This window comes from Felis catus, chromosome F1 (assembly GCF_018350175.1).
Source record: "Felis catus isolate Fca126 chromosome F1, F.catus_Fca126_mat1.0, whole genome shotgun sequence".
NCBI lineage: Eukaryota > Metazoa > Chordata > Mammalia > Carnivora > Felidae > Felis > Felis catus.
In genome coordinates this window covers 52,897,911-52,917,801 of record NC_058384.1, presented here as the reverse complement: position 1 = coordinate 52,917,801, position 19,891 = coordinate 52,897,911, and the positions used below count along the sequence as shown (strand labels likewise).

The following is a 19,891-nucleotide window of genomic DNA, read 5'->3' as shown; positions in this document are numbered from 1 at the left end:
TTGCATACGTTTTCTCAATTCATTGCACAGCAGCAGTCTGAATTCAGGTCTGTTAATGTCCCCATTTTATTGATAATGTATCTCAGAGAGTGGTTACATAAATTTTCTCTTGACAGTTGATGTCAGTGGGCTTTATACTTTGCAACTGTTTGTTGTAGACTCATAATGCATTCATGGCAGGATCATGAATGTGTGGTACTATGACTCACAAGTCCTGGATATCTATGAAGAAGAGATTAAGTTGAAAGATATCACTGTTTCTCCTTTTGTGGAAAGTGACTACATGACCCCATTTCTGTAGTCTGTTTCACCCTGGATAGAGGAAATTTTGTGATATTTTAGAGAACTGTTTTAAGGAACTTAAGGAGAGTTCAACATGAAAGCACATATCAACTTTTGTTATCAGACTTATTTTTCAGACATTGTGTTGCACTGTTAAAAAAAAAAAAAGAGGTATTTTCTCATGTAGAGATGGGCCTACAGCTAATGTGCTCCATACATCTGTCACTGACATAGGGACTGGTCAATTGACAGAAATGTTAGTGAACTAAAAACAAGGCTTAGAAAGGCTTTCAAGAGATCTAGCAGCACTGAACTCACCGAGGAAGGTGTAAAAGTATAAGCCCCAAATGACTCAGCTGAAATCCCTGTAGAGATTTGAACCGGCTGCAGTTAGAAATACAGAGCAGAACCAGTGGCGAGCAGCACAGATGAAAGTTAAATGGTAGCATAAAGCAAACAGTCAAATTTGAAATCAAAACTATATCATTCAGTTGCCAGTGAGGGTAAGAAGAGTTTCTCAAGTTTGATCAAAATAGGGCATTTCATAAGACATATCTCCCTAGATAGGTAGATACAATATGGGGAAACCAGGTGAGACTGTAGTTTTTTTCATAATGCATTTACTTTATTTAAATTATTAAGTTATTTTTCATTTTATTGGAGTTTTATGAGGATGGGTAGACAGAAAAGTTGAAGGCCTGTCTGTGGGTATAAAATTAGACAAGTTTTGGGGCGCCTGGGTGGCGCAGTTGGTTAAGCGTCCGACTTCAGCCAGGTCACGATCTCGCGGTCCGTGAGTTCGAGCCCCGCGTCAGGCTCTGGGCTGATGGCTCGGAGCCTGGAGCCTGTTTCCGATTCTGTGTCTCCTTCTCTCTCTGCCCCTCCCCCGTTCATGCTCTGTCTCTCTCTGTCCCAAAAATAAATAAACATTGAAAAAAAAATTTTTTTTAATTAGACAAGTTTTTAAATATACATAATCAAAGCTGGGTTATGCCAGGAAGACTCTGGGTTAAATTGGTTATTCAGAATTGATAAGTATTTGGAAAAATGTTAAAACACCTTATAGTTTTCATAGTTAGGGATGACTATAGACAAAAACGTGATTTTTAAAATTCCTTTCCTATCCTCCCTTCTTAAGGGTTTTTTTTCTTTTTTTCTTTTTTTTTTTTTTTTCTGTCTCTAGTTTTTCCAGGCACAGGGTTCTAATGCTACCTGACCTCCTCATTATGGTTCACTATCCTGGGTCATCTCATGCTGGAAATTCTTCCTGCTTCTCTGTTTCCCCTGGAAAGGGCTTAGACATCATATCCAACTGATCTATTTAGACACCCATGTTATGCTATTGGCTTAGTCTTATGATTCGACTAAGGTAACATTCGACTAAGGTAACAGTGTCTCTGGGCTTCATTTTTCCCCCAGAGATTAAAAAAAATAATTCCTATCTTTGAAGTATATTTTGAGAATTAATTAGAGTATAGATCAAAAGCTTAGCACAATCTATGGAACATATTAAGGTGTCAGTTAACATTAAACAATGATGATGATACGATCTGCCCACAATTCTGCTGCCTTTATGTTAGAAGGAACATAAACTGGTTGTAAAAATTTATACTGAGCTGTTAATGATTCATTTCCATAGACATTGACACTTAAAAAAATGAAATGTTTAATCTAATGAAGTTACTGATACATTGCGTTTTTAAGGACATTTAGGAGATATATTTTAATGTTCTGGACAAAACTTAAGTAACACTATGTAGTTCTAAATTTTTACTACTTTTAATAGAGATCAATTACAAGCATCCACTATACATATATATATAGTGGTAAATCTGGCTCTGGCCAGAGTTCTCACTTTCTCTCTCAGAAACAAGTATAAAATACTCTGTTGAAAATATTTTAAAATTAAATGTGTAGATACATCAAATTCATGTACATGGAAACCCTAGTTATTAAACCCTCTCCATATATCCACATCCTTGAAAACATAAAACTGTAAAGCAAATTGTGTAGTATGTTCTTCACCAAAATCTTAAAAGATGCCTTTACTCTGCATTCAGTCAGGTTGATGTAAGTTTCAATAACGGAGCTAAAATATAGCAGGGTAAAATTTCCAAGAGGCTGGAAGGATGTCGAATCAATGGAAAATTGGAATTTATATAAGAAAGAAACTACAGAGATTGATAAAAAAATCTATTTGTAAATAATCCGTACTGAATATGTATACATTACAAAAATGGAAAGAATGAATGATGATGTTTATAGTGCCATTAATCCTTTTATTCCTTCCTTCCTCTCTCTTTTCCTCCTCCCTTCCTCCCTCCCTCCCTTCTTTTCTTCCTTTCTTCCTTTTTGCTCTTATTTTTTTATTGTTGTTATTGATGTTCATTTTTTGGCATGTAGTGCACTGTATGCATGCAGTTTACAAATTAATAGTAGTAGTAAAAGTGGTAATACACTCAACATCTTTTGTACTTGGGTTAAGAATCAATCATTGCAGTATCTCAGGAGCATTCATGTGCTCTTGTCCAAAATATTCCCATCTTTTTCTTTCCTTTGTAGTGTTTCTACCTATGTACATATCTTTAAATAATGCAGTGTTTAATTTTGAAAAACATGTAGCAAAAACAAACCTGGTTGCAAAAGGGAATAACAATATCACCAATGTTAGAAGAAGGATCCAAAAGAAGTTAAGCTAAACAGAGCCTCTGGATCATAGTTTGACTTCAGCCTCTTTGAGAGTTTGAGGAAGTCAGTGGGTAAGGACACGAAACAATCCTAAGAAACAAAAGACTTGGTAAAATTGAGTGATCTGACAGGCCGAGAATATGACTAGAAATTGTGGGGTGATATGGAATTCCCTGCTTCTAAGCTCCCGTGGTCTACTTCCTGCTCTTAAATATAGATCAAAGAAGACTCCTTGCTTTGAGGGAGAAATGGGGGGTCATCAGCTGATCCAGGAAGGAGAAACATAAAAAAAGAAGAATTTTGACAAAAGGTCAAATTGATACAGGTGTAGATATGATTATGAGTAAAGTTCATTTGGGCATTCTGTTCTGAGGCTAAAAAGATGGTGGCCAGAGTGGCAATGGGGATATTGGTGATAAGAACCCTCCTCAGCATTGTTTCTTGAGGCACAGTATTCCAATCTGGACCCATCGCCCTATGTCATTGCTATGCATCTACTCCTTTTGGGCACTTCCTTCCCCATCCTCTCTGGAAATCCATTGCTATATCCTTTTTGTTGACTCTTGTCTTGTAGCTCATGTCTTCCTCTTTCTTGGTTTGTGTTTCAGTTCAAGTGTAATATTTCCTCAATGGCTTTTTAAGAAAAGGTATGTGGGAGATACAATTTTTAAGACCATGAAGGTTTAAAAGTATTATTTGACTACTGCCTTTTTTTGGGTATAGAATTTTCTTCATAATTTGAAGCTCCATTATCTTCTTGATTCTGATGAAACAATTAAAGCCATTCTGATTCTTGATACCGCATATATGATCTCTGTGGTTTCTTTCTCCCTCTCTACAACTAGTAGATTCTCTTTTTACTCCCAGTGTTAAGAAAACACAATATATAGGTCTATTTTCATCCACTGTGCTAGGGATTCAATCTGGCAACTACTGTTCCATCAGTTCTGCACAAGTTTCATTCCCTTCGTTTTCCCCTGTCTTTCTAGAACTTTTTTGCAGTGCTCTACTTGTTCCCTTTTTTTCTTCTACCTCTTTGATTTTTTGCTTTTCTTTCTCGGAGATCTCCTCGGTTTTAACTTCCTAATCTAGTAGAAGAATTTTAATTAGACTATAATGTTTTTAAATTCAAAAGGCCTTTTCTTATTCTCTTGATGTTTTTGTTTCTTTATACCACACAGTCCTGTACCATGCATAAACTATCATCTCTTATCTCACTGATAGTGCTAATAATAATGTTCTTCCTTTGGAAGATAATGTTTTTTCTTTCTAAGATGCATTATGGTTTTTGTTTACTTGTTTGGGATAATTTACATGTGACATGTTTTGTTAAGGTGTTTGATAATACTTTGTTGCCTTTTCATGTTTAAGAATATGTAAGAAGCTGACTGGATATGTCATGTGATATGGATGTATGTGTGTGGTTGGGGCTGTTTTCAATGTGATCTTATGGAGTATTCTGAATAGGTTATTATTATTTTTTTCAGGTAATGACCAATGTCAATATATTCAATTTTATCTTGGCCTGGTTTCTTGGCCCAAGAAAATGTTTTTCAGTTTCTGCCTGGATGATTCTGCATTCAGGATTCTGACAACCTAATAGGAAAGTAAGGCTGGAGCTTTCGGCATTCAATATGCGGTATGATCACTAACTTCCCTTGTTCTTCCTCCGGTACTGATGCCCCATGTATATGTAAGAGTCCCTAGTTCTGAGCACTCTGTTTTACCCTCTACATTAACCTAGTGCTAATGTAACTTATGACCTGTTCTCTCTCTTGGAAGAGTCAGGACCCAGCTAGTCATCTTTCTTGCTACCCTCCTTGGCTCTTGCTGGCTGTGTGGACCCTCTGAAGTTGGGTTGTGATCTTTGATAGGAGATACTTTACCTTCGTGGTGGTGACCCTGCTGGAGCCAGCTCCCCAGTCCGTACCTCAGTTCATTCTATGTTCCCTTCTTTCAGTGTATGTCCCCCCGCCCCAAGGTGCCGTCCATATCTGGGACTAAAGTCACCTCAAGAGAATAAACCAAACTCTGTCCCCACCCCACCCCGCCCCTGACTACCGTGCTGTAATGCCAAGATTCCTCTGAAGTGGCAGCCTGCAGATTCAGGTTGGTGTGAGAGCAGCCTCTGAAGCAGTTGCCTGGAGTCTTAGGTAGGAAGCAACTTATTTAAGACCTTCCTTCTCCAGGAGTCACGCGCAGAAAACAGAGACTTGTAGACACAAATGTATTCAACAAACACTAACAAAGCATTTACTGTGTACCAAACGTAGTTTTCAGTGCTTTGTTTTAGATTACTTTAGCATTTAATCTTGACAACCACCTTATGAGAAAATGATTTTAAAAGGTAGTTATTATCATCAAGCACCATCATCATCAGATAATAATAAGGCTGAAAATGAGGAAACCAAGTTCACAATAATTTGCCTAAGGTCATGGGCAGGATAACTATTGAAGCTCAGATTCAATGCTCATTCAAGCACCACTAGGTGATGCTGTCTTCAGGTATATCTCCCCTTTGTTTCCTTCCCTCTTCAAACTACCTCCTTTGGACTCATTCTGCTGAGACCCATCTACTCACCTTACACAAGTGATCTCCTCGTCCAGTCCAAGTGTTTGTTACCTGAAACAAGAGCTCATGCACTAACAAATCCTTTCTCTTACAAAAGCCAGAGTCTTACGACTATCATCTTGCTAAAGAAGTCCAGAAATAATACCTTTCCTTGGTACCCTAAAGCTAACCCAAAGCTGACCAAAGGTGTGTGTCTTTTAGTAAGATTTGCCCTCATCTTCCCTTAGAGAAAGCCTTAGGAAACGAGGACTTTAAAAGAAATAAAGTGCGCAGTTACCCATCTGCAAGTCATTATTCTTGTTATATTAGAGAGATTACAAAATGACCCTGGATGGTCTAGCATCACAAACACTGTAAGAAGATATTTAAGATGGAGAGAGTGATTAAGTTTTAAATAGAGGTTAGGGAAAAAGCAGATTGATGTAATTTATCCCTTATATTGGGTAAGAGGTGACCTCTGAGAAGCAGCACATCGCCAAGGAATAAGAACAAAGACTTCAATGGGGATGAGTTAGTAAGGGAAAGAGAAGGCAGGCGTGCCTGGCACATTCAGGACGTTTAACAATGAAAAGGAAGATAAACTCACACTTAAAAAACATCAGGTGCTGAACACTGGCTCTACTAATTCAGTGTGTATGTCTGACGAAGAAAAAAAAATTAATCAGGAAACACAATTACTGAGAAAAATAAAATAAAATCTGGTTGCAAATACTTAGAAGCTGCAAACCTAATGGCTCCACTTCAGTAATTCTCCAATTATTTCCCTCAAGTTTTCTTTACATTCTTTTCCCTTTAAACACCAGGGTGTCTTAAAAGGGGCGTATTGATTGAACTGGCCACGTCAAGAATAGAAGGAGGGAAAGGTCAGAAATTTCTATTGGCTTTCCATTGCAATGTTAGTTTGCCCAGATTTTCCATGCTGTTTAATGAAGTACCAATTTAGAAGGCTAACGAGAACATTTATAATTTGTGCTTGACATGACTGTGTTAAACTTGACTATTTAATTACCGAATTAATTTTATGATTATAACTATTGTATTGCACAATGTTTATGATGTAAACATTTGGGGACTTTTAAATATAAAAATACTTAATATCCCTAGACTGTCCCAGTGTGTAAGTAGCTATCAAATTTAAAAGGTCTAAGAAACATGTGAACAGCTATAAAATAAATATATACCCTTGATAGAGCACTACAATTTGTACAGCACAATTGCTTTTCTAATATCGTTTGCCCTTGGATCTCAGTTGTGCTTCACATGTTTGATGTACTTGAAAAATCTGTATTGTCTCAACAACAGCTGGCCCAACCATGAAGTGATAATGGTAGCATTTCATGACAATTATGGTGAGGACAGCTTTAATGAAAGGTTGTTGCCTGAAGTTAGCAAATCCCCCACTCTTGTTAACAGTCAGAATTTACCATGCTATTACTAAAGAAAGAAACAAACAAAACACACCCCCCCAAAAAAAACAAACCAAAAAATAAACAAACCAAAACAAAAATCTACATTGCTGAGTATTCAGTGGACAAATCTATGTCATTACATCAAGACAATGACGAAGCCCATGTTTTTCTCTTGATAAAAAAGCAGAAGTGATTTTCTTTAAAAGGTCTGAATTTTATGTATTAGCTTTCCATTATTTGTTTTTGAAAAGGCAATGATATCAAGTACTAGTCAGTTGCTCTACCCATTGGAATACAAGTAAATGTGGAAGCTGCCATGGACAATAAGCCATTCAGTGGATGCTATGTCCTCATAAACCATATACATTTTCTAGTGAGGATCCCAAGACCAATAAAGAGACTAGAAAACAAGGGAAAAGTGTGGACTGCCACAGCTACAAGAAGATTAAAAACATAACACTTAGGGATCCCTGTTGTGGCACAACCTTGTTCTTATTTGGATCATGAAATCCTCATTCTAGGGCCATACAGCAAGTTTGCAGCATAGCTGGGCTTTTAGAACTGCTTTTATCACCATGGGAAGGTGTGCTCTTTTAGGTTCTATTCTTGTTCTGTCCAATATGGTAACCACTAGCCACATGGTTATTTCAATTAAAATTAAATAAAATGAGAAGTTTAGTTCCTTAGTTGCACTAGTTACATTTCAAGAACTCAATAGCCACATATGATGAAGCCACAAAGGAAAAAGCAAATCTACTTTTGCTAGCTCTATGTAATTTTCACTCATTAAAAAAGGAAAAATCCCTTTCTAAAGTTATCTAAGCTTGGGTACAAATGTTGAGTTACATTGGACAGGTTTGAACAAATCAAAATTAAAATTCATTTCAAAAATCTAGAAAACAAATCTAAGCATTATCACATTTGGATTCTGTGTTTACCTGAGGTAATGGCAGAGAATCAAAAGTAAAATCATTTATAGCAGATGAGCATAAATGAAACCCTCTCTTGATTTGTTATTACCTGTTTAGCTTTAGGGACCAGGGAGTAATAAAAGCAGCAAATAGTACATAGGTGGCCTGAATAAGTTAGTGATCCTTCCAAAGGTACAAACTTCCAATGAGTGATTAGTTTAAGCCCCAGTAAAACCTAGCACAACAAATGTGATTTATAGTAATTATCCCAGTTCTTCCCTATAGGCTTTTCCAGATGATTTGTGATAGAGTCCGACTAAATACCGTATTGGAATAACAGTCTGGAATAACAGTCTTTTACATTATAATGCACTAAAACACACTTCCCTTTAAATATTATATAGTTGAATTTTTAAATAACATGCATAGTTTCTGGGGCAGTGTTATACATAATTTTTAGTTAGTGAAGAAATAGAAATTTTAAAAAGTATATTTTCCAATCATAGGGTCAACTTATAGGAGGTGTGCAGGTCAGATGAGCACAAGTTGGGTGCAAAGAAAAGTGAGTGTCAGAGAGGAAATGGCAGTGTTATTCTGAATATGGTTGCACACCTCTACATCAGATAATTCCTTAAACCAGTCACCATCATCTCGTGTGTCCTAGGAGAAACCTCGATTCTCCTCTGGGGGGGGGGGGGGGCGGGGGAGGGGGGTGGTTGCCATAAGAGAGTAAGTAAAACTCAAAGAAAGCTATTTGGCTGAAATGTCACTTGGACATCTGTAGGACCAGGAGTCAATCACGAGTGCTAACATTATTTAAAAAGAGGTTGTTTAAGGATCTGTAGAGATGGTATCCTTAGTCTTTGGCCCGGTCATTATCATCTCCAACACCAGGATACAAGGACACCAGGACTCAACAGCCTTAGCATGCGTGTCTCACCATGTCATCAGCATGCATATCTTAGGCAAGCATCAGCAGCCCAGCTACCACTTGGAGCATGAGCTGGAATAGCAGGCAGCCCCATAGCAGTTCAGAGACCAAGTAGCAGATACTGGAGCTGAGGGGGCTAGATTACAGCACACTCCTTAATCACTCCTTGACTTGTTCGTGGTGAACGCTAAAATTTTTGCCATGGAAAACTTCAAACAACAGACGCACACACAGAAAAAAGTATAGTGAACTCATATGTACCCATCACCCCCTTTAACAATTATTAATTTATGGCCAAATGTATTTCACTTTTTCCTTCATCTATTCTACTCTGCCTACTAGATTGTTTTTAAGTAATTTTTAGGGTATTTCATGGAAACAGGTTTTTCTCTACCCTGAATTAGGACAGATAAATAATGACCTTTGACTCCTCCTTTGACCTTAAGGACATCAGGGCTTCTGCAGGAAAACAGAGAAGTGTGTGAAGTGGTTTCATAGAAGCAAGGGCAGGAACTATGGGAACAGGTAATACCATGGCTGGCAGGAGGCTGAGGAGGAACCCGAAGGGCCTGCTATCTAGGCTGAATTGCAGAGGACAAATAAGTTAGTCAATGGAAGAAGGGAAGGATAGATTTCCAGGTGGAGGAAACGGCACGTAATGACTCGATGAATCAAGCGCATTTATAAAAGTCTTACTTTGTACATTGCCTTGTATGCCAAGATTGCAAAGATGGGGAAGCCCTCATTCCTCAAAGATCAGTAGAGTGAATGTGTGTAAGACACATGTGAGTACGGATTTAAAAGAAGATGATACATTCAAGATACTGCCAGCATTCAGAAATATTAGAGAAGGTATTCATGTGATGGTTGCAGTGGTACAAATTGCAGTAATAGCACCATAGGACAAGGTTCTGTGAGGAGCAGCAGCTGGAGGAGAACGGAGACACCACATGATGTGGTTTTTGTTGTTTACAAAAGGAATTATCTAGAATTTGATGTACCCAGACCATGGAATATTTTTAAAACTACCGTCTTTTTTTTGTTTTTAAGTTTCATTTATTTACTTTGAGAGAGACAGAGCAAAATCAGGGGAGGGTCATAGAGAGAGAGAATCCCAGGAAGGCTCTACACCATCTGTGGAGCCAGACACGAGGCTCTAGCTCACAAACTGTGAGATCATGACCTGAGCCGAAATCATGACTCAGACACTTAACAGACTGAGCCACCCAGGTGCCCCAAAACTACCTTCTAATATGAGCATGATCTTTGAAACATTTGAGTGGGTACTTTCGATTATGATAACTGATGTTTGTATGAATATAAACAACGATTCTTTCTTTAGAGGAAATACACTTATTATTATGAACTTGCAAGATTAGGTCAGAAAAAAATTTCAGATAATTACAATTACAATTACAATTACATGAATAGCTTCTGAATGTCTTAAGGTATTCTCTAAAGAACAATAAAAATAATTGCAAATTTTTTATATCAGTTAGATTTCTGTGTAAGAATACATAAACTCCTCTAGATTTTTCAATTGGAAAGGTATTTAATAAATGGAAGTGGTACCTACCTAAATACATTGGGAGGTTTGGCATAAAGAAGTTGGCAGGAAGGGGGGTTGTTACAAGTAGGTTTTCATGTCATACCTGAACTGCAACAGAAATTTGTTAGTGGTACCCAACATCACAGTTACCCCATAGTCCCAAATCTAATGGAGTCACAGAATGCAGAGCTCAGCTGTCCACTGAAAGTTTACCTCTGCTAAAGCCTATGCTTCAACTGCTACAAGACAAGAAATGCCCTCTCCTCCATTCAAAACTCATTACAGTCAACCTCCCTGGAAAAAAGTCAATTATCTTCAGAATTCTTGCACCATGGGAATTTAGAAATATATATCCCAAGGTCCCAGTCCTTGCAATACAAAGAGAGAATAGAGATAAATAACAATGAATTCTAATCACCAGTGGACAATATCCAACATGTTATTTAAAATTAGAAAATTGAATTATCCCAATGAATTTAATGTTATCATCCAATATTAATGCTGAAATGTGTAATACTACCAGGTCTATTTGTGAATCCTTAGTAAAATTTTGGGAGGCGAATTGTATTTAGAAACCTAGTTCTGAATCCTACATATGATCATTGCTGTTCAGGTAACATTGGTTCTGTGCCCTTTTAGCAAATAGAGCTAGAAAATTATTGTTATTTTTATCATTATTGTTATTATTAATCATCATCCTACACTGATACCTCTAATTCAAATTCAACTATATAGGTTTCTTTATCACCTAAGCCATTCCACATTTGTGTATTTGTGTCTCTTTTCTAAGGAGAAAGGTGCTTTTAAAACAATATATAGGGGCACCTGGGTGGCTCAGTCAGTTAAGTGTCCGACTTCGGCTCAGGTCATGATCTCACGGTTTGTGAGTTCAAGCCCCGCGTCAGGCTCTGTGCTGATGGTTTAGAGCCTGGAGCCTGTTTCAGATTCTGTGTCTCCCTCTCTCTCTGACCCTCCCCCATTCATGCTCTGTCTCTCTCTGTCTCAAAAATAAATAAACGTTAAAAAATTTTTTAAAACAATATATATACTTTATCCTACTTTACCAATATAATAATTTTAGAGTTGTTACACAAATACCACCTCCACTCCCCCAAAACTACTAAGTTCAAGATGTTTCTTTTTTGGCATTTCCATTTATCTTTAGAATGCTTCAGAGTATTTGTTCATAAGTTACTTGATTTAAAGTTGTTTTTTTTTTTTCTGTTCTTATAATCTTATTTTGGTGTAGAATTAGTTTAATTTCTTTCTCTCTGAATTCAATTTTCTATTTTTTTCTCTTTCATTTACTTTTTAAAGTGTAGAATATATACATGGCTTAAAATTTTGAAAGGCATAAAAAAAGTATACTCAGAGAAGTTTCACTTTCATTTCTATTGCATTTGTCCTCATTTCCACAACTTTTTTTTTCGTTTCTGGTTTATCCTTACTGTGCCTCCAGTAGGACTGTTCTTTCAGTCTCTGATTGTTCTCTAGGTCCAGAGTTTTTTTGTGTGGGAAAAGATGTACTTCCTTTCTAGCAAAATATTCATATCATTTCTTTTATGTTTGGAGTGAGTGAGTATTATAATATGAATTGCTAAGTGGATGCTCCTGGAACTGTCTCTGCTCCTGACAAAATAAATACCACATCCCAGGAGGGATTGATGAGATTGTACACGACTGGTGTTTCCAATCTCATATCCATTAATCTTGCCACTTTGGTCTGTGCATAAACCATGAGTCAAAGAGAATGACTGTATCTTAAAATGACTTAATCAGGTGGTAATGCCAGTGTTTGTGGTTACAGATGTGATGTCTTTACTGGAGCCAATCAACATCAGTTCTGACACCTGATGTATTCATCTTAAATCCTTTGTCTTTCCCTCTCATCTATCATAAAAGGAAAACAGAAGCATTTAGCCTTCATATGATAGAGACATGTCTTCTTTTACTGACTTGCTTTAAGGCTATGTCAGTTCTCTGGCTTTTTTCTTACTATGGTTAAGTGCTATCTTGATCATCTTGATATCTAATAGAACATCACAGTGGTTCATTACATTTATGGTATTATGCCAACTGGAACTGATGAGCAGGAAAGTACAAACATCCTACATACTTTACTAAGACATGTGTGCAAGAGGTTGAAATATAATCTCAATGAAAATCTAGGGCCGTGCCACAATTGTGAAGTTTCTAAAGGTCCAATAGTCTGTGGCATGTTGAGATGTCCTTCCAAAGTGAAAGATAATTTTGTGTCCTTTCAATCATCCACCACAAAAAAAAAGAGATACAATAGCTAATGGACATCTGTGGATTTTAGATGTGATACATATATCATTTGTTGTATGACTCTACCCTATTTTCTGTGCATTCCAAAGGCTGCTAGTTTTTATATGTCTTGGAGCAAGAAATGGGCCTGCATGAGACACAGGGTGCCATACAAGCTACTCAGACACTTAGGCATTATGAGTCAGAAGTCCCAAATGTCTGTGGTAGATGCTAAATAGCAAGCTTCTACATTAGCCTAAGAGCCAGACTCCTAGTGATTTTTAGGAAGGCTGTATCCTATTCTCACAACACATTTTGTTCATGGAAAATCAGCTCTTGTTTTGCTACTGGAACACAAAGTGACTATGCACCCCCAATTGCCCACTATAAACTGAGTATTATCTAGTCTAGCCAACCATAAAATTGGATGTGCACAGCAGCATTCTCCTGTAAAATGGAAATGGTACGTAAAAGACTGGGACTGAGCAGGAACGGAAGGAATGAGTAAATAGCACTGGTAGGTAGCTTAGACTTCCATCATAGCTGCTCCCACTGTTGTGGGTTCTTTGTTAACTCATGGTTTTGATCAAATGGGGAGTTACCTATGAGTAATTAACAGAAGAAGAAAAAAAACTTAGGCCTGACTTACAGATGCATCTGCATGATATTCTGGCTTGAACTAAAAGTGGATGACTCCTCCATTGAAGCCCCACTCAGGAGAAGTTCTGAAAAACACAAGTGAAAGGAAAACTTCCCCATGGGAAGAACTTCCTGTGGCACGTCCGGTATCATACACAATGGTTTCAGCATTTGACTCATGCTTTTTGGCTCAGTTCATGATCTCATGGTTCTTGAGACTGAGCCTTGCATTAGGCTCTGTGCCGACAGTGGGGAGCCTGCTTGGGATTCTCTCTCTCCCTCTCTCTTTGCTCCTCCCCTGCTCTCCCTCTCAAAATACATAAATAATCTTAAACTAAAATAATAAAATAAGATAAAAAGTAAAATAAAATAAAATAAAATAAGGTATCTGCTCTACTTCACCTATTCAACCTCTCTCCCCTTCACTCAGTCTCCTGGCAACCACTGATATTTTATCATCTCCATAGGTTTTCTTTCCCCAGAGTTCATATAATGAAAATAGAGTATGTAGCTGGCTTCTTTCACTGAGCAATATGCATTTAAGATTCATCTATGTTTTTCTCATGACTTAATAACACTTTTATTAAGTGTCAATGCACATAACACAAAATTTACCATTTTGATCACGTTTAAGTGTACAGCTCGGTAGCATTAAATACATTCATATTGTGCAACAATCGCTGGAGCTTTTTTATCTTGCAAAACTGAAACTCTGTATCCATTAAACAAGGACTTCCCACTTCCCCTTACACCAACCACTGGCAACCTTCATTCTACCTTCTGTTTCTATGAATTTGGCCATTTTAGGTTCATGTAAGTAGAATCATATAGTATTTGCCCTTTTGTGACTGGCTTATTCACTTAGCATAGTTTTCAAGTTTCAACTGTGTTGTGGCATGTGTCAAAATTTTCTTTTTAAGGCTGAAAAATTACCCATTGTATTTACATAGTTTTTAATCCACTAATTGGTCAATGGCTATTTTGGCTGCTTCCAGCTTTTGGCTATTGAAAATAACACTGCTATGAATATGAGTGTGCAAATACCTGTTAGCCTGCCAAGCAGTTTCTGGTTGTTACATAGACAGCACTTGGAACTAACATTTATTTATTTTTTGTGAGTTACTGGTGTGTGTCTTTGTTGCAATTTTTAAGTATATTTGTATAACAGTTATATTTTAGTGCAGGAGATTTTAATGTTTGCTATGTCTTACCTTGATCCCCTAAGTATCTTGTTATTTGTTATTTGTTATTTGTTTTTTTTTTTTTTACTACTTGGTCATTAAAATATGTCTTTAGTTAAAAAAAAAACCTTTGGATCACACATTCACATGGAGAGTTAGCAGCTGCAGGATCCAGAATTTATTATGTCTTTGAACATTTCTCTTTAAATTTCATTTGTGTTCTGTTTTTCTTCTCAGGATCCTGAATTTTGCTGATGTTTGCTCTTCGTTTTTCTAACTAAGATCTTCTCTATAATCATTTTTATATCTTTGCCCTTTTGCATCTCATTTGTGTGATTTCTCCAATCTTGCCATCATTTCCCATATTTTTATACTGTTTATTTTATACATAATACTCTAATGACTTTCATCTCTCTAATATTTTTTATTATTTTCTCCAACTTCATGCTGAGCTCTGCTGGCTCATTTTTAATTCCCTCCTTTTGTTTTACAGCCATTGTTCCTCTCTTTTGAGCTCTCTCTCTTCATAGAAATGTTGTCTTTATTTTTTGTGACGATGCTTGATCATTTTTATAGTGTCCTTGGGCAATTTCTCTTGTTATATTTGTTGTTAAACTTATTTTGCTTAAGTTTATTCCTTTCATTTAGAAATTTTCTTATGTTCTTTTCTTTCAGGTTATGTCTTATATTTGAGTGGGGTTGGCTATTTGCTCAAGAATTGTGTGTGTGTGTGTGTGTGTGTGTGTGTGTGTGTGTGTGTGTGTTAGGGGAAGGGTAGATAAGGCCAGAAGTTCATTTCATATATATTTTTTATGTTTATTTATTTATTTTGAGAGAGAGAGAAAGAGAGATAGAGCATGGGTAGAGGAGGGGCAGAGAGAGAGAGAGAGGAATAAAGAGGGTCTGAAGCAGGCTCTGCACTGACAACAGAGCTCGAACCCACGAACCTTGAGATCATGACCTGAGCTGAAGTCTGATGCTTAATCAACTGAGCCGCCCAGGCACCCTCACCAGTTTATTTCAAAGGTTATACTTGGCTACAAATCTGAGTGGGGCCAGAAGATCTTTTAAATACATTTTCCCGCCCCGGGGATAAGTCCTCTATTGGTTTGGATGTTCATGAAGTCTCCATGGCTAATAACTCCATATTATGGAGTTTTGCAAAGTCACAATTCCTCAGTTCTTCAACCCTCAGCCTGGTGGTCGACTTTAGCCAGAAATTTCATGTCAGCAAGATTTGTTTCTTTAGCTTTTCTTGCTCTATCTTTTTGTTATACTGAATTTAGCTTTTATCAAGAACATTTTCTCTTTCTCCCATTGATCATCCTCCTCTTTCTAGTTTTGTTCTGTTTTCTGTCCTAGTTGAAGGATGACTGGATAGGACTTTTAAGACTATACTGATTTTATGCACATTCATGCCATGTTTTGGCACATAGAATGTATACTCAGCTCTTAGAACACAGGTTTCCAAGATTTGTTTATTGACATTCTTGTTTGGGGCTCTGCTTCTGCTTCACTGAAGATGGAATTTTGTTATGTTGTTCAATTCTTATATCCATTTAAGTGTGTTTTAAGAAAGGAGGGTGAAATGGAAATATCTTTGATGGCATCTTTAAATGAAAGCTGTGATTCAAGTATTTGAGAAAATATTTCCTCCGTTCTCATGTGATACCTCTTCTGATAAAGAGATGTGTTGTTTACAAATTGGGAGAGCCACAGTTCAATTGCTAAATCTGATACATTTAAAATGTAACATGAAGTTAAAATCTTAGATTCCATATTTTTGTGTTTTCTATGCTTTATACAAATTTTCTTTCAATGTGTTAGTAAAAATCCTTTAACTTGTGGGTTAGACATAATACAATGTTCAAAAATGCTTTGGGATATTTCTACTGCAGTGGGGTCTTCTCTTGCTCATCAGGTATTGTTTGTGTCTCCAGTGCGACTGGTGAGAGAATGCCCTTATCAGGATGTTAGAAGACACTCCTCAGAGCCTTGATAGAGTTGATTAACTAGAATTTTTCCACACATCAGGGGATCATTAGAACCTAAAGCTAGGGTTTCCTTCTGACCACCAGTTAGATCAGAGTACAGCCTGTGGGCATCTCTTAGGCTTTACATAGTTTACTCCAAATGTATTGAAAACTTTTATAAAATCAAATCCCAGACTCTTAACAAAGTGACTTCTTTTAGGAGGGGTGGCTGGATTTTGCTTTACTCTTAACTTCAATGTTTCTCCTCCACATTTGGGATCTCTCATTGGTTTACTTGGTTATTCATGGCATAGCCTAGCTCTGTTTAGAATAATTACATATTGTTTTATTAAGATTAGGGAGCAATGGAAAAAATAATACAGAGAACAATAGAAACGTAAATAATCTGGTTTAAAATTAATTTGTCCATTTTCAGCTTTCTCCCTGGTTCCCTGATTGCCTCCATGTGGCAGAGGATGTGTTTAGACATTGTCCCTTAGAAGCATACTAGGGAGTCTTCAAAGACCAGATCTGAATGGGGGAATCCAGAAGTGGGTAGAGGTTTCCTTTCCTTATTTTCCCCTTAGTTTCTTCTTATTGTTGGCGCGAAGACATACCTCCTTTAAGAGCAACAAAGGAATGTTACCTACCCTATTGACTCAAAAAGTTAACTATATCAGAGTATATTCCAATAAATGCAACATGTATACAAAGGACATGTAATATGAAAGAATATTATTTCAATGTTCTAAGATTCATGGCGGGGTGGGGGGTGGGGGAATAACATTAACGTTAAACACTGACACTTATTGAGTGCTTCCTCTGTAGAAGATGCATTATCTCATTTGGTCCTAAGAACAATGACATATGAGGTGGCTATTACTATTTCCTCTATCTGGCAGGCAAGGAAACTAAAGCTTAAAGAGGATGTATAGCTTGCCTAAGGTCACGCAGCTTGTTAATGGTGGAGTCAAAATTGTACCAGTCAGTTTGTTGGATTAAGCTATCCAAATTCTTGCAGCCCATCCCCAGCTTTCCCCTTAGGGCTGGATATGTCGCTAACTTCCTGTATTTTTTTTTTCAGTGTTTCTGCTGGAACCAGACAGAACATGGATGAGCAGAGATAGGGCAGTATCATGGATCACCAGGAAAATACTCCTTATCCATGAGCAACTGCATCATGGGGGGAGACTCTAGTCAATTTAGTGCTTAGCTTAGTAGGTGAGCGTCACCATATTTTTCACTGGTGTGGAACCCTGAAAGGAGTTAGAATGATCTTTCAGAAGCCAGGGGACAGAAAACTTGAATGCCTCTTAATAAATTAATGTATCATTCCAAATGACCATTTTTTATCTTGTGATTGTGCTTTTTAATTTTTTTCTTGCTAAGTAAGTTCTATGCCCAATGTGGGGCTTGACTCTTAGACCCTGAGATCAAGAGTAGCATGCTCTACTGACTGAGCTAGGCACCTCTATTAAATTAGTATTTAATGTGGAATTCTTTATGTTTGCCTCTCTTGATGTCTTAACAGGTTATTCTAAGAGAGGTAAAAGAGCTAAGCAAGATTGATAAGGTGATGAAATTAAGATGTGTACAAAAAAAGAAACTGGAGAGCCTGTATTCACAAATAATATTTAAATTTTTAACTGATTAGATAAGTAAACCCAGGAAACACTCAAATTGTTTTTTGTATTGTTATTTTTCATCACTAGGGAAGTTGAAGTGTTCTAAAGAAGAGATGCCAGTTTTTAACAAAGCCTTTCTGGAGAGCATCTTTGAAATCATCACCAGTCTTTGCAGGTCTGGGTTCAGATAGAATCGTCTGTGTTGAAAATAAATTGATATACTGTAAAAGGGACTAGCAGGATAATTTATATTCAGCAGAGGCTCAAATACTAATTCAGAGAGAAGATTTCAAGATGAAATGTATCCTGGAGTTAAAAAAAAAATCTAATTACCTTGACTACTGCATTTCTTAGCAAACCACATTTTACTTTTGTATATGAGCTATGAAGGCAGTGTTCTAGTAGGGTCTTATGGAGTGTGTTTTTTCATTAAAATCTATAGAATTTGTATATTCATGAGAACAAAAATGATAAAATTTTCAGAAAATTGATTCAGAATGGTCATTTTTAATAAGCATATCTGTCTCTAAAACCAGATTCTTCATTTATATTTTATTAATTACATTTATTTCAAGTCTTATTAGAAAACATGTTGAAATCATACAATTTGGATTTCAAGAAAGAAAAATACATATGATTTGCATCTTCTTACTACATTTTTTTTTCTATATGCTAGTGGTATGTATTTTTGCTTTTCATCTTCATGGGGGTTCACAATCCTGTTTTTTGTACATTTTGCTAATCCTTCAATTTACAATGTATTTTAGATGCCCTTGCCTGATTAAAGCACCCGAACAAATTACAGCCAAGAGAAAAATAACACATGTCACCTTTGCAGGTTTAAGCTATCATAATCTTTAACTTTCCTGTCAAAGGAATTCTTGTCTTCCTTTTGTGCAAATATTTAATTGCTCAGGATAATCCAATTTATGTTGTCAGGAAGTAGGAAAATATAGCGTATTCTGAATATGACCTTCTTTGTTAAATATTCTGCTGGCATCACTCATGGTTGCTGAATTGCACAAGCTATCGAAATAGATCTGGAAGCCAACAAGGACCCTGATTATGAATAACAAGCTATGCTTTATTAATCTTCCAAATAGCTACACAAATGTTCTTTTTCTCCCAACTTCTTGGAAGAAGAGCAGCATAATGGGTAGATCAATGGAGTTAACAAAGAAAAGAACATCACTGTTCGATTTTTAAAGTTTTAGTCTGTTCTTATTATGTTTCTCTTGTTAGCCACAAAGCAATTTAATACTCTTTCTGCTTCCTTATGATATTGCATTTCTTGAAATTAAAAGGTGAATACTATAAGACTTACACCTGTAAGACGATTGATTGTGTAATGTATTTGTAAGGCATTTTCATTAATTTTATTACATTGCAAGAGAAAATTCAAAGAGTAGTAAGTGATAGTGAAAACAAAGTAATGATTGTGTAGAGATAAAAGTATATGTGTTAAAATCCAAATTCAGGCAAGTGATTAAAATGCAAACAGAAAATCATTACATCAAGATCACAGAAGACACAACATGTAGAGAAAACTCAAAAGCAAACTTAGCCTCTAATTTAAGAGTCAGCCAGGTTTTCAGCCTTGAGCTTAATTAGTAGAACATAAGCGTGGGCATAATGACTGAAAAAAGAGCCTCAACCAAGCCAGAAACAGAGGAGAGTGAGAAGTAAAAATAAGAGGAAAGAAATACACCTAGAAGAATCAAATTAAAAAGGGAACTGATGAAAGAAAGAAGAAAAGAAGAGAGAAGTTATACAGTGTCCTGATAAAATACATCTTTCAGGTAGGTAAATATATGCATCAGCTTTGCATTTTGAATAACTGTGTCTTCAGGGTAACCAAAAGAG

The 19,891-nt window shown here is 36.6% G+C and overlaps 1 long non-coding RNA gene across 3 annotated transcripts in view; it reads left to right on the top strand.

Annotated features, from left to right (window-relative positions):
• Positions 1-19,351, top strand: part of LOC109495741 — a 64,989-nt gene extending 45,638 nt beyond the window's left edge. For all 3 annotated transcript variants that reach the window (XR_006591656.1, XR_002151389.3, XR_006591655.1), the window contains 2 exons: positions 17,488-17,624; positions 18,116-19,351. This is a non-coding gene — a long non-coding RNA (uncharacterized LOC109495741). The remainder of the gene's footprint in view (positions 1-17,487; positions 17,625-18,115) is intronic.
• Positions 19,352-19,891: the final 540 nt, after the last annotated feature.